We start from the raw sequence: 11,534 nt of genomic DNA on the forward strand, positions 1-11,534 counted from the left end.
GCGCCAAACCCACTGGCTCCAGGTCATCTATAAGTCTTTGCTAGGTAAAGCCCCGCCTTATCTCAGCTCACTGGTCACCATAGCAACACCCACCCGTAGAACACGCTCCAGCAGGTATATTTCACTGGTAATCCCCAAAGCCAACTCCTCCTTTGGCCGCCTTTCCTTCCAGTTCTCTGCTGCCAATGACTGGAACGAATTGCAAAAATGAAGCTGAAGCTGGAGACTTATATCTCCCTCACGAAGCTAAAGAATCAGTTGTCAGAGCGGCTTACCGGTCATTGCACCTGTACACAGCCCATCTGTAAATAGCCCACCCAACTACCTCATCCCCATATTGTTATTTATTTTTTGGCTCCTTTGCACATCATCTTCTGCACATCTATCACTCCAGTGTTAATGCTAAATTATAATTATTTCGCCACTATGGCCTATTTATTGCCTTACCTCCCTAATCTTACTACATTTGCACACACTGTATATAGATTTTTATATTGTGTTATTGACTGTACGTTTGTTTATCCCATGTGTAACTCTGTGTTGTTGTTTGTGTCGCACTGCTTTGCTTTTTCTTGGCCAGGTCGCAGTTGTAAATGAGAACTTGTTCTCAACTGGCCTACCTGGTTAAATAAAGGTGAAATAAAAAAATGTAAAATAAAAAATTGTCCTGCAAGAAATGCACATAAAAGCCATGATGCAGCGGCATCAGATCCAACTGGATTTCTCAAGTTTATCAACCACCCTTCTCCTCCAAAGCTAGAGGTGTCGCTATTCTCTTTTGTAAAAACATCCCTTTTAAACTCTCCTCCATGTCTACAGACCCACACGGTAGGTACATCATTATATCAGGGAACATTCATTATTTCCCTGTCACGCTATTGAACGTCTATGGCCCTAACATTGACGATTCACATTTCTTTCGTAATGTTTTTGATTTGCTCCCAGATCTTAGTACCACTAATCTAATAATTGGAGGCGATTTTAATTGTTACCTTGCTCCGTATCTTGACAGACTGTCTACACGTACTCGTTCAAATATCACCTCTGTTCAGGTTCTAAATAATCTAATCAAATCCAGGAATCTAGTGGACATCTGGAGACTGCAACATCCCACAGACAGACTACTCATTCTACTGTCATGTTCACAAGTGTTTTTCTAGAATCGACTACTTCCTAATAGATTCCAAACGGATACCCAATGTGCTTAATTCGAAACACCATAGCATCTTAGTAAGTGACCTCAGTCCAATTATGTTGTCCCTCAATCTCTCTTTACCAAAACAGAATTACAGTTGGCGTTTTAACCCCTCCTTGCTCACAGACCAAGCATTCATTGACTGCATGGCAGCCAAGTTAAATAAGTTCCTCAAGACTAATGACACAGGAGTGGTATCTGATTCTACACTATGATAAACTTTAAAGTGGTTATGAGAGGTCATATTATTTCAGTATGCCATAACAAAAAAGGGAATTGTAGGCGGTTGGAGGAGATAGAAAAAAAACTCCCAGCTTTGGAGGAGACATACAGAACTTCACTCTCTTAGGTTGACTACAACAATATTTTGAAATTAAAATATGAATACAATTCTATTCTTGGTTCACAGGTCAGTAACCTCCTACTAATAAAGCTGAGACAAAAACAATTTGAACTAGGGGACAAACCGGAAAGGTTGCTGGCCAGACAACTAAAGAGTGCACAGGCAAATAGAGCAATCCATAAAATCCGGTCTAAGGCGGGCACTTTGCTGACAGACCCTAAAATATAAACAACTGCTTCAAACAATTTTACTCAGTTATATTCTTCCAGATCCGATGCTTCTGGTTCTGATGTATCAGCCTTCTTTGATTCCATCAGCCTGCCAAAACTTGATGATAGCGCCAAAAAAAGAATTTAACTCAAATTTAACAACAGCGGAAATAATGGAGGCAATAAAAAGCTTTCCCACCTGGAAAGGCTGCAAGCCCGGATGGTTTGGGTTGGGAATTTTATAAAACCTTCAGTGAAGCTCTCCCTCCCCTCACTCAGGATGATCACTGATTCAACAGAAAATAATATTTTGCCGAAATCATTGTATGAAGCCAATATTTGCGTTCTGTTAAAAAAGGCAGAGAGGCATTCTTAGCCTGCAAATGATAGACCAATAGTATTGCTTAATTTTGATAAAATGATCACCAACGTTGCTAATAGGTTGAACAAACATGTAACAACCATTATTCACCCGGATCAGACAGGGTTTCTCCCAGGCAGGTTTTCTTTTTCTAATGTGCGCAGGCTGCTGAACATTCTTTATGCAAGGCGGCTGTTATATCGCTAGATGCTCAAAAAGCTTTTGACCAAATAGAATGGTCATATATGTTTGAAGCACTCACTAGATTTGGATTAGACGACTCATTTATCACCTGGGTCAAAATGCGCTATGCCTGCCGAACATCCTCTATTCTGACCAACAGCGACAAATCCAGTCCCTTTGAACTACATCAGGTTTGCCCACTCAGTCCTCTGCTCTTCGCTGTCGCCATTGAACCCCTGTCGATACAAATAAGGGATTATCCTAATATCCAAGGTCTTAAAGTAGGAAACATAGAAAGCCGCATTTCATTATATGTAGACGATGTATCATTATACCTCTCGGACCCAGTAGCCTCTGTCCCTAAACTACTAGACATAATCAATTAATTTGGCAAACTATCTGGCTATTCAATAAATTGGGGAAAAGGTGATCTCGTGTATCGCTGAAAATGTTACAAGTGAGCTAGAGAGGATAGCATTTAAAGTGGTGCATGACCACTTAATTTACCTGGGACTAAAAATATCTAGAAATCCAAAGCTCATCTTCAAGCTAAACTACAGTGAACTGGTTGCAAAGCTAAAACAAAACAGAGAGCTGGCTAAGATGGGGCGCATTGAAGCCATAATTTTTCTCGCCAGGTTCCTTTATCTTTTCTTGAATCTCCCAATTTTTCTAGATAATTTTTTAAGACTTTGGACTCGACAATCTTGTCATTTGTCTGGGGTTACAGAAACCACTGTATTCGCAAAGACCACTTGCAAAAGGCCAAGGAAAGCGGCGGTTTAGGCCTACCCATCTTTAAACATTATTACTGGGCTGCAAATGCCAGGACATTTACGTACTGGCAACTGGGTTTCCCTGATAAATTGGACACTGTTGCCCCCGTGTGGCTAAATATGGAACTCAAGTCTGTCACAAATTCATCTCTTCCAGCCTTGCTTTTCTCCAAAGCAGAGTTCCCAAACAAACTGATAGGCAACAACTTTGCTCTGAGAAATTCTTAACGTTTTTTAAACCAGATTAAGCATGTTTGTAAGGTGCCTGACACCTCTGTATACACCCCAATATGCTTTAATCATTATTTTGTTCCATCTTGGTCTGATAAGGTATTTGTTGAATGGCGGGAGAAGGGACTGGCCACAGTTGAAGACTTATACATAGATAAGCAATTAGCATCATTCATCCAATTAAAGAATACATTCAATCTCTCCCATTCACATTTTTTCCGTTACTTACAAGTCAGACACTATATCAAAGGGAAAATTCAAAATGCTGACACCCTCCCTGTACAACATTCGTTTTATGATTTGCTACAGCGTCCTCCCAATTCAAAACACCTCATCTCACAGTTGTCTCCTTTTTCTCCAACTACACAGAGGCCTCTACTAGTCATCTCAAGGAGAACTGGGGTAAAAAGTTAAATATTGAAATCTCATGTCTATGGGGAGAAGCCCTGTCTAGAATTCACTCCTGTTCCATCAATGCCAGATATCAATTGATACAATACAAAGTTGTGGGTAGACTTCATTACTCCAAAACCAAATGACATAGAATTTACCCCCAGGCCTCCCCACTGTGTGACAGGTGTAAAGCCTCAGAGGGTTCCTTAACTCATCTGTTTTGGCTCTGCCCCCTACTCAATAATTATTGGAGGAACATATTTGATCGCTCTCTTTGGCTGATCAGAGTCTGCTCTAAGATCGTCCTATGAGGAACAACAGGCTCTGATGTTTGGAATGGTGGCTGCAAAAAAAATGATCCTCACAGAATGGAAGTCCCCCCCTCCACCTTGCTTCAGGCACCATTAACTTGGAAAATATTAGTTTTTTAGAACCAACTCCTCCAGCAGATTTCTCAAGGTTTGGGGTCCCTTTCTGGACCATCTGGACAGAGACTGACTGTGAACACTGACTAGGAACACTTACTGTTGTTGCAACTGTCATTGTTGCTCTCTTCTTGCCCCATGTCTTGCCTAAGCAATGCTTCATTTCATAAGTCTGGCAGTGTTTTTATTTTGTTAAAAAAAATATTGTGTGCTTTTGTTTAGTACAAAATTGCAAAAGAAAATCCTTAAAAATAAAATATATTAAAAATAATCGATGCTCTATGACTGTTTTGATCACATGGACTGGAATATTTCCCAGGCGCCACTGGGGATTACCTAAATGAATACGCCGACAGTCACCGGATTCATTAAAAAATGCATTGAATATGTGATACCGATGGTGCTTTTGAAAACTTACCCGAATCATAAACTGTGGATTGATGGCAGCCTTGTCAGGAAACAGAAGAGGAGAGATCCTACTTATAAGCACTGCAAGGTGACTGGGGACAATTGCATGGTTAAACAATACAATTATAACCTATGCAGATCGATCAAGATGTCGAGACACAAGTATAGGGACAAAATAGAGAAGCAATTCAGCGGGTTGGACACGAGGCGTATGTGGCAAGGGCTTCTAACGATCACGGATTACAAAAATAAATTCAGTCACATTGCTGTTACCAACGCTATCCTGCCGGACGAGCTAAACACATTTTTCTCACACGTCGAGCATAATGACTCTTGAGTTGCCGAAGAGAGCCCCTGAGGACGAGGGCTACGTGCTGACAGTCTCCACGGAGGACGTATGGAAGTCATTCAAGCGTGTTAACCCTCGCAAGGCTCCTGGCCTAGAAGGCATCCCTAGCCGCGCCGTCAGAGCATGTGCAGACCAGCTAGTTGTTGTGTTTTTGGACATTTATCCACACCTGCTTCACAATGTCCACTCTCATCCCCGTGCCCAAGAAAGGGAAAGTAACTGAGATGAATGACTACCGACCTATAGGACTCACTTCCGTCCTCATGAAGTGCTTCGAGAGGCTAGTCAAAGACCACATCACTTCGTCCCTCCCCGACACACTCAACCCTCTCCAATACGCCTACCGCTCTGTCAGATCCATGGACGACGCAATTGTCATTTCACTGCCCTCACCCACCGGGACAAAAGGAATGCATTTGTGAGGATGCTGTCAACTAACTTCAGCTCGGCCTTCAATACCATAGTGCCCTCTAAGCTCACCACAAATCAAATCAAATTTTATTTGTCACATACACATGGTTAGCAGATGTTAATGCGAGTGTAGCGACTCTTCAACCTCAGGAGGCTGAAGAAATTTGTCCTGTCCCTGGGGGCCCTCTGGGTTCTACAGGAGCACCATCGAGAGCATACTGTCGGGCTGCACGCCCCAACAGACATTTATCATTGTTACAGTTGTATATATGTACAGTGCCTTCAGAAAGTATTCACACCCTTTGACTTTTTCCACATTTTGTTGTGTTACAGCCGGTATTTAAAATTGATTAAATTGAGATTTTGTGTCCCTGGCCTATGTCAAAGTGGAATTATGTTTTTAGAAATGTTTTAAATGAAAAGCTGAAATGTGTTGATTGAATAAGTATTCAACCACTTTTATGGCAAGCCTAAATACGTTCAATAGTAGAAATGTGGATATTGTAATTTTTTTATGTTCCATTTTCTTGACTGTACAAATGATTGTACACAGGGCACCATTGTTAATGAGACCCTGGTCTCAATTGGGCTCCCCTGAATAAATACAAGTTAAATAAAAAATATATAAATAGTAAAATGAACAGCTCCCAAAACCGATCCCTGCAGTACACCTTTCGTAATATCGAGGAAACTAGACTTTACACCATCGAAAAAAAAGCACACATTGAGTCCATCCTGTCTGTCAGATAGTTCTTAAACCATTTGCAAGACCCCTGATCCAGGCCCATTTCAGACAGCCTTTGAATGAGTAGGGAAAGGTGAATGGCCTTAGAATGTACGGAATGGTGTTGAAGGCCATGGAAAGCTCTATAAATAAGGCAGCGCAATGATTTTTATGATTCAGGCCATTGAACATATCTAAAACAAGCATAGTGGCTGAAACAGTGCTATGTCCAGATTCTTAAAATGTCTCTACTAATGCATGGCCGAGATTTAGGTAACTTAACATCTCTTAGGCAGGCAACAGGACAATGGTCACTGAGCGCATTAGCAAAGATTCAATTTTCTGTATACTTATGAGGGGCGTTTGTTAGAATGATATATAAAGGAGTAGATTTTTCAGGGTGTTTAATGTTGGGGACGGTTGGTTTAGTTATCAGCTGAGTGAGGTTTAACTCAGTACTAAAATATTTTAGCCGATCACCTATTATTAATAATTCAGGCTTTGCATACTTCGATAACAAGTCAGACAATGTTTTAGGCGCACAGGGGGTAGCCGATGAAGGGCAATAAATTCCCACTAGCGTTAGCTGGGTATTATTACCAAGGCCCACATTAAGGTCTAGACATTAAAATTGCTTTGGGATGGAAATTGACACAAAAGCATTTACGTTGTTCTTTACGAATATGGCGACACCCCCACCTCTGCCAACTCTGTCAGATCTATATACATTATAACCAGTCAGAAACGCATCAGCACTCGGCCTAGACTTCTTACACCAAGATTCAGTAATAATCAGAATGTCCGCATCGGTTTGAGAAGCCAAAGTTACAATAAAATCTATTTTCTAAATCAAATTTCTGGCATTTACATGAATCAGTCCAAGACTGCAGCTGCAGGATTTCAGAACAGGTAATCTCTTAAACAACCATGCTATATTCAATAGGTACAGTATGTAACCCCCTGTTTAACGATACCGTAGGGCTGGCTTGAATTGGTATAGATATCAACATTTCCCAGGACTGTACCATTAGGCCTCGAACATATACAGTATTAACATAATGCCAAACATCCCCTTTCATCACTACAACCGCTGGGCTTTGAGGGACCCCCCTTCAAGCTAACAGTGTAATTGATACATTTCATATATGCTATAGCAAAAATAATCATTTGGTTGTGTTTATGAAGGTCTTAGGTAACATTAGAAATATATATATATATATATATATATATATATATATATATATATATATATATATATATATATATATATATTAGTGGGGAGAACAAGTATTTGACACACTGCCGATTTTGCAGGTTTTCCTACATACAAAGCATGTAGAGGTCTGTAATTTTTATCATAGGTACACTTCAACTGTGAGAGACGGAATCTAAAACAAAAATCCAGAAAATCACATTGTATGATTTTTAAGTAATTAATTTGAATTTTATTGCATGACATAAGTATTTGATCACCTACCAACCAGTAAGAATTCCGGCTCTCACAGACCTGTTAGTTTTTCTTTAAGAAGCCGTCCTCTTCTCCACTCATTACCTGTATTAATTGCACCTGTTTGAACTCGTTACCTGTATAAAAGACACCTGTCCACACACTCAATCAAACAGACTCCAACCTCTCCACAATGGCCAAGACCAGAGAGCTGTGTAAGGACATCAGGGATAAAATTGTAGACCTGCAAAAGGCTGGGATGGGCTACAGGACAATAGGCAAGCAGCTTGGTGAGAAGGCAACAACTGTTGCTTGGAAGAAGTTCAAGATGATGGTCAATCACCCTCGGTCTGGGGCTCCATGCAAGATGTCACCTCGTGGGGCATCAATGATCATGAGGAAAGTGAGGGATCAGCCCAGAACTACACGGCAGGACCTAGTCAATGACCTGAAGAGAGCTGGGACCACAGTCTCAAAGAAAACCAGTAGTAACACATTACGCCGTCATGGATTAAAATCCTGCAGCGCACGCAAGGTCCCCCTGCTCAAGCCAGCGCATGTCCAGGGCCGTCTGAAGTTTGCCAATGACCATCTGGATGATCCAGAGGAGGAATGGGAGAAGGTCATGTGGTCTGATGAGACAAAAATAGAGCGTTTTGGTCTAAACTCCACTCGCCGTGTTTGGAGGAAGAAGAAGGATGAGTACAACCCCGAGTACAACCCCAAGAACACCATCCCAACCGTGAAGCATGGAGGTGGAAACATCATTCTTTGGGGATGCTTTTCTGCAAAGGGGACAGGACGACTGCACCGTATTGAGGGGAGGATGGATGGGGCCATGTATCGCAAGATCTTGGCCAACAACCTCCTTCCCTCAGTAAGAGCATTGAAGATGGGTTGTGGCTGGGTCTTCCAGCATGACAACGACCAGAAACACACAGCCAGGGCAACTAAGGAGTGGCTCCGTAAGAAGCATCTCAAGGTCCTGGAGTGGCCTAGCCAGTCTCCAGACCTGAACCCAATAGAAAGTCTTTGGAGGGAGCTGAAAGTCCGTATTGCCCAGCGACAGCCTCGAAACCTGAAGGATCAGGAGAAGGTCTGTATGGAGGAGTGGGCCAAAATCCCTGCTGCAGTGTGTGCAAACCTGGTCAAGAACTACAGGAAACGTATGATCTCTGTAATTGCAAACAAAGGTTTCTGTACCAAATATTAAGTTCTGCTTTTCTGATGTATCAAATACTTATGTCATGCAATAAAATGCAAATTAGTTACTTAAAAATCATACAATGTGATTTTTCTGGATTTTTGTTTTAGATTCCGTCTCTCACAGTTGAAGTGTACCTATGATACAAATTACAGACCTCTACATGCTTTGTAAGTAGGAAACACTTGCCCGATTTTGCAGGTTATCAAATACTTGTTCTCCCCACTGTGTGTGTGTGTGTGTGTGTGTGTGTGTGTGTATATATATATATATATACACACACACTACCATTGAAAAGTTTGGGGTCACTTAGAAATGTCCTTGTTTTTGAAAGAAAAGCAAATTTTTTGTCCATTAAAATAACATCAAATTGATCAGAAATATAGTGTAGACATTGTTAATGTTGTAAATGACTATTGTAGCTGGAAACGGCAGATTGTTAATGGAATATCTACATAGGCGTACAGAGGCCCATTATCAGCAACCATCACTCCTGTGTTCCAATGGCACGTTGTGTTAGCTAATCTAAGTTTATCATTTTAAAAGGCTAATTGATCATTAGAAAACCCTTTTGCAATTATGTTCAGAATTCACACAACAACAAAAAAAATACGGAAAAGTGGTGCGTGCATATGTATTCACCCCCTTTGCTATGAAGCCCCTAAATAAGATCTGGTGCAACCAAATACCTTCAGAAGTCACATAATTAGTTAAAGAAAGTCCACCTGTGTGCAATCTAAGTGTCACATGATCTGTCACATGATATCAGTATATATACAGCTGTTCTGAAAGTCCCCAGAGTCTGCAACACCACTAAACAAGGGGCACCACCAAGCAAGCGGCACCGTGAAGACCAAGGAGCTCTCCAAACAGGTCAGGGACAACGTTGTGGAGAAGTACAGATCAGGGTTGGGTTGTAAAAAATATCCCAAACTTTGAACATCCCAAGGACCACCATTAAATCCATGATATATTTTTTTAAGAATATGGCAACAGAACAAATCTGCCAAGAGAGGGCCGTCCACCAAAACTCATAGACCAGGAAAGGAGGGCATTAATCAGAGGCAACAAAGAGACCAAAGATAACTGAAGGAGCTGCAAAGCTCCACAGTGGAGATTGGAGTATCTGTCCATACGACCACTTTAAGCTGTACATTCCACAGAGCTGGGCTTTACAGAACTGTGGCCAGAAAAAAAAGCCATTGCTTAAAGAAAAAAGCAAACACGTTTGGTGTTCACCAAAAAGCATGTGGGAGACTCCCCGAACATATGGAAGAAGGTACTCTGATCAGATGAGACTAAAATGTAACTTTTTGGCCATCAAGGAAAACACTATGTCTGGCGGAAACCCAACAACTCTCATCACCCCGAGAACACCATCCTCACAGTGAAGCATGGTGGTGGCAGCATCATGCTGTGGGGATGTTTTTCATCAGCAGGGACTGGGAAACTGGTCAGAATTGAAGGAACAATGGATGGTGCTAAATACAGGGAAATTCTTGAGGGAAACCTGTTTCAGTCTTCCAGAGATTTGAGACTGTGTCGGAGGTTCACTTTCCAGCAGGACAATAACCCTAAGCATACTGCTAAAGCAACACTTAAGTGGTTTAAGGGGAAACATTTAAATATCTTGGAATGGCCTAGTCAAAGCCCAGACCTCAATCCAATTGAGAATCTGTGGTATGACTTAAAGATTGCTGTACACCAGCGGAACCCATCCAACTTGAAGGAGATGGAGCAGTTTTGCCTTGAAGAATGTGCCAAAATCCCAGTTAGATGTGCTAAGCTTATAGAGACATACTTGAAGAGACTTGCAGCTGTAATTGCTGCAAAATGTGGCTCTACAAAGTATTGACTTGCGGGGGTGAATAGTTATGCACGCTCAAGTTCAGTTTTTTTGTCTTATTTCTTGTTTGTTTCACAAGAAAAAAATATTTTGCATCTTCAAAGTGGTAGGCATGTTGTGTAAATCAAATTTTTACAACCCCCCAAAAAATCTATTTTAATTCCAGGTTGTAAGACAACAAAATAGGAAAAATGCCAAGGGGGGTGAATACTTTCGCAAGCCACTGAAACATCACCGTCGCCTTGTCTGTCATGAGTTGGCCAGAACATTATATTTAGGAACATGCCTTGCATTAGTTAATGGCAGGGAACTCTGCTAACATACTGTACGCCCACCCGCTTCCTCTCTGCCTGCAGATGTCAGAAGTATGCCATTTCTGTATGTTTGAAGTAAGTCATTATTGTATGTTTGTCTCCAAGTGACATCCAGAGCCATATATTTATATGGTTCTGGTGACATCCAACATCAGCTGCTGTAATACTGGCTCCATTCACCTAGATGTTCCATGTTGTGTCCTGTGCCTTTGCTGTTGTTTTAGTTTTTTTTTACTTCCTTTGTTGACAGGATTAACAGGGACTCTTCAATGCTCATATTCAATCATGGATGCATTTCTTTTAAGCACTACATAAATAGTTAGAACTTTATCCAGTCTAGATCAGTGGTAAGGGGACTTCTGGAGCACTTGTCCCAGCCTGTACATGTTTGATTCCAGGCTAGATGTATGTGGAGAAAGTCAGGCCTCTAGTGGTGAAAATGGACATCTACCAAAACCACATGAGGTTAGGGTTTTGTTTGTAGTTTGGGCTAGGGTTAGGTTGAACTGGGAGGTGGGCATGAAGCTTGGGTTAGAGTCAGGGTTGAGGGTAAGAGTTGAACCTCGCTTCAAACAAAACAACACTAACTCTAACCCTAGCTTCATGTCCTACACCCCGGTTCAACCCTAACCCTAGCCTGAACCTACTTTCATGTCCACACCCCGGTTCAACCGTAGCCAAAACCCTAGCCCTAGTTTCATGTTCACATCCCTGT

The sequence above is a fragment of the Salmo salar genome, chromosome ssa20, assembly GCF_905237065.1.
Source record: "Salmo salar chromosome ssa20, Ssal_v3.1, whole genome shotgun sequence".
In the NCBI taxonomy this organism is placed as follows: Eukaryota; Metazoa; Chordata; class Actinopteri; order Salmoniformes; family Salmonidae; genus Salmo; species Salmo salar.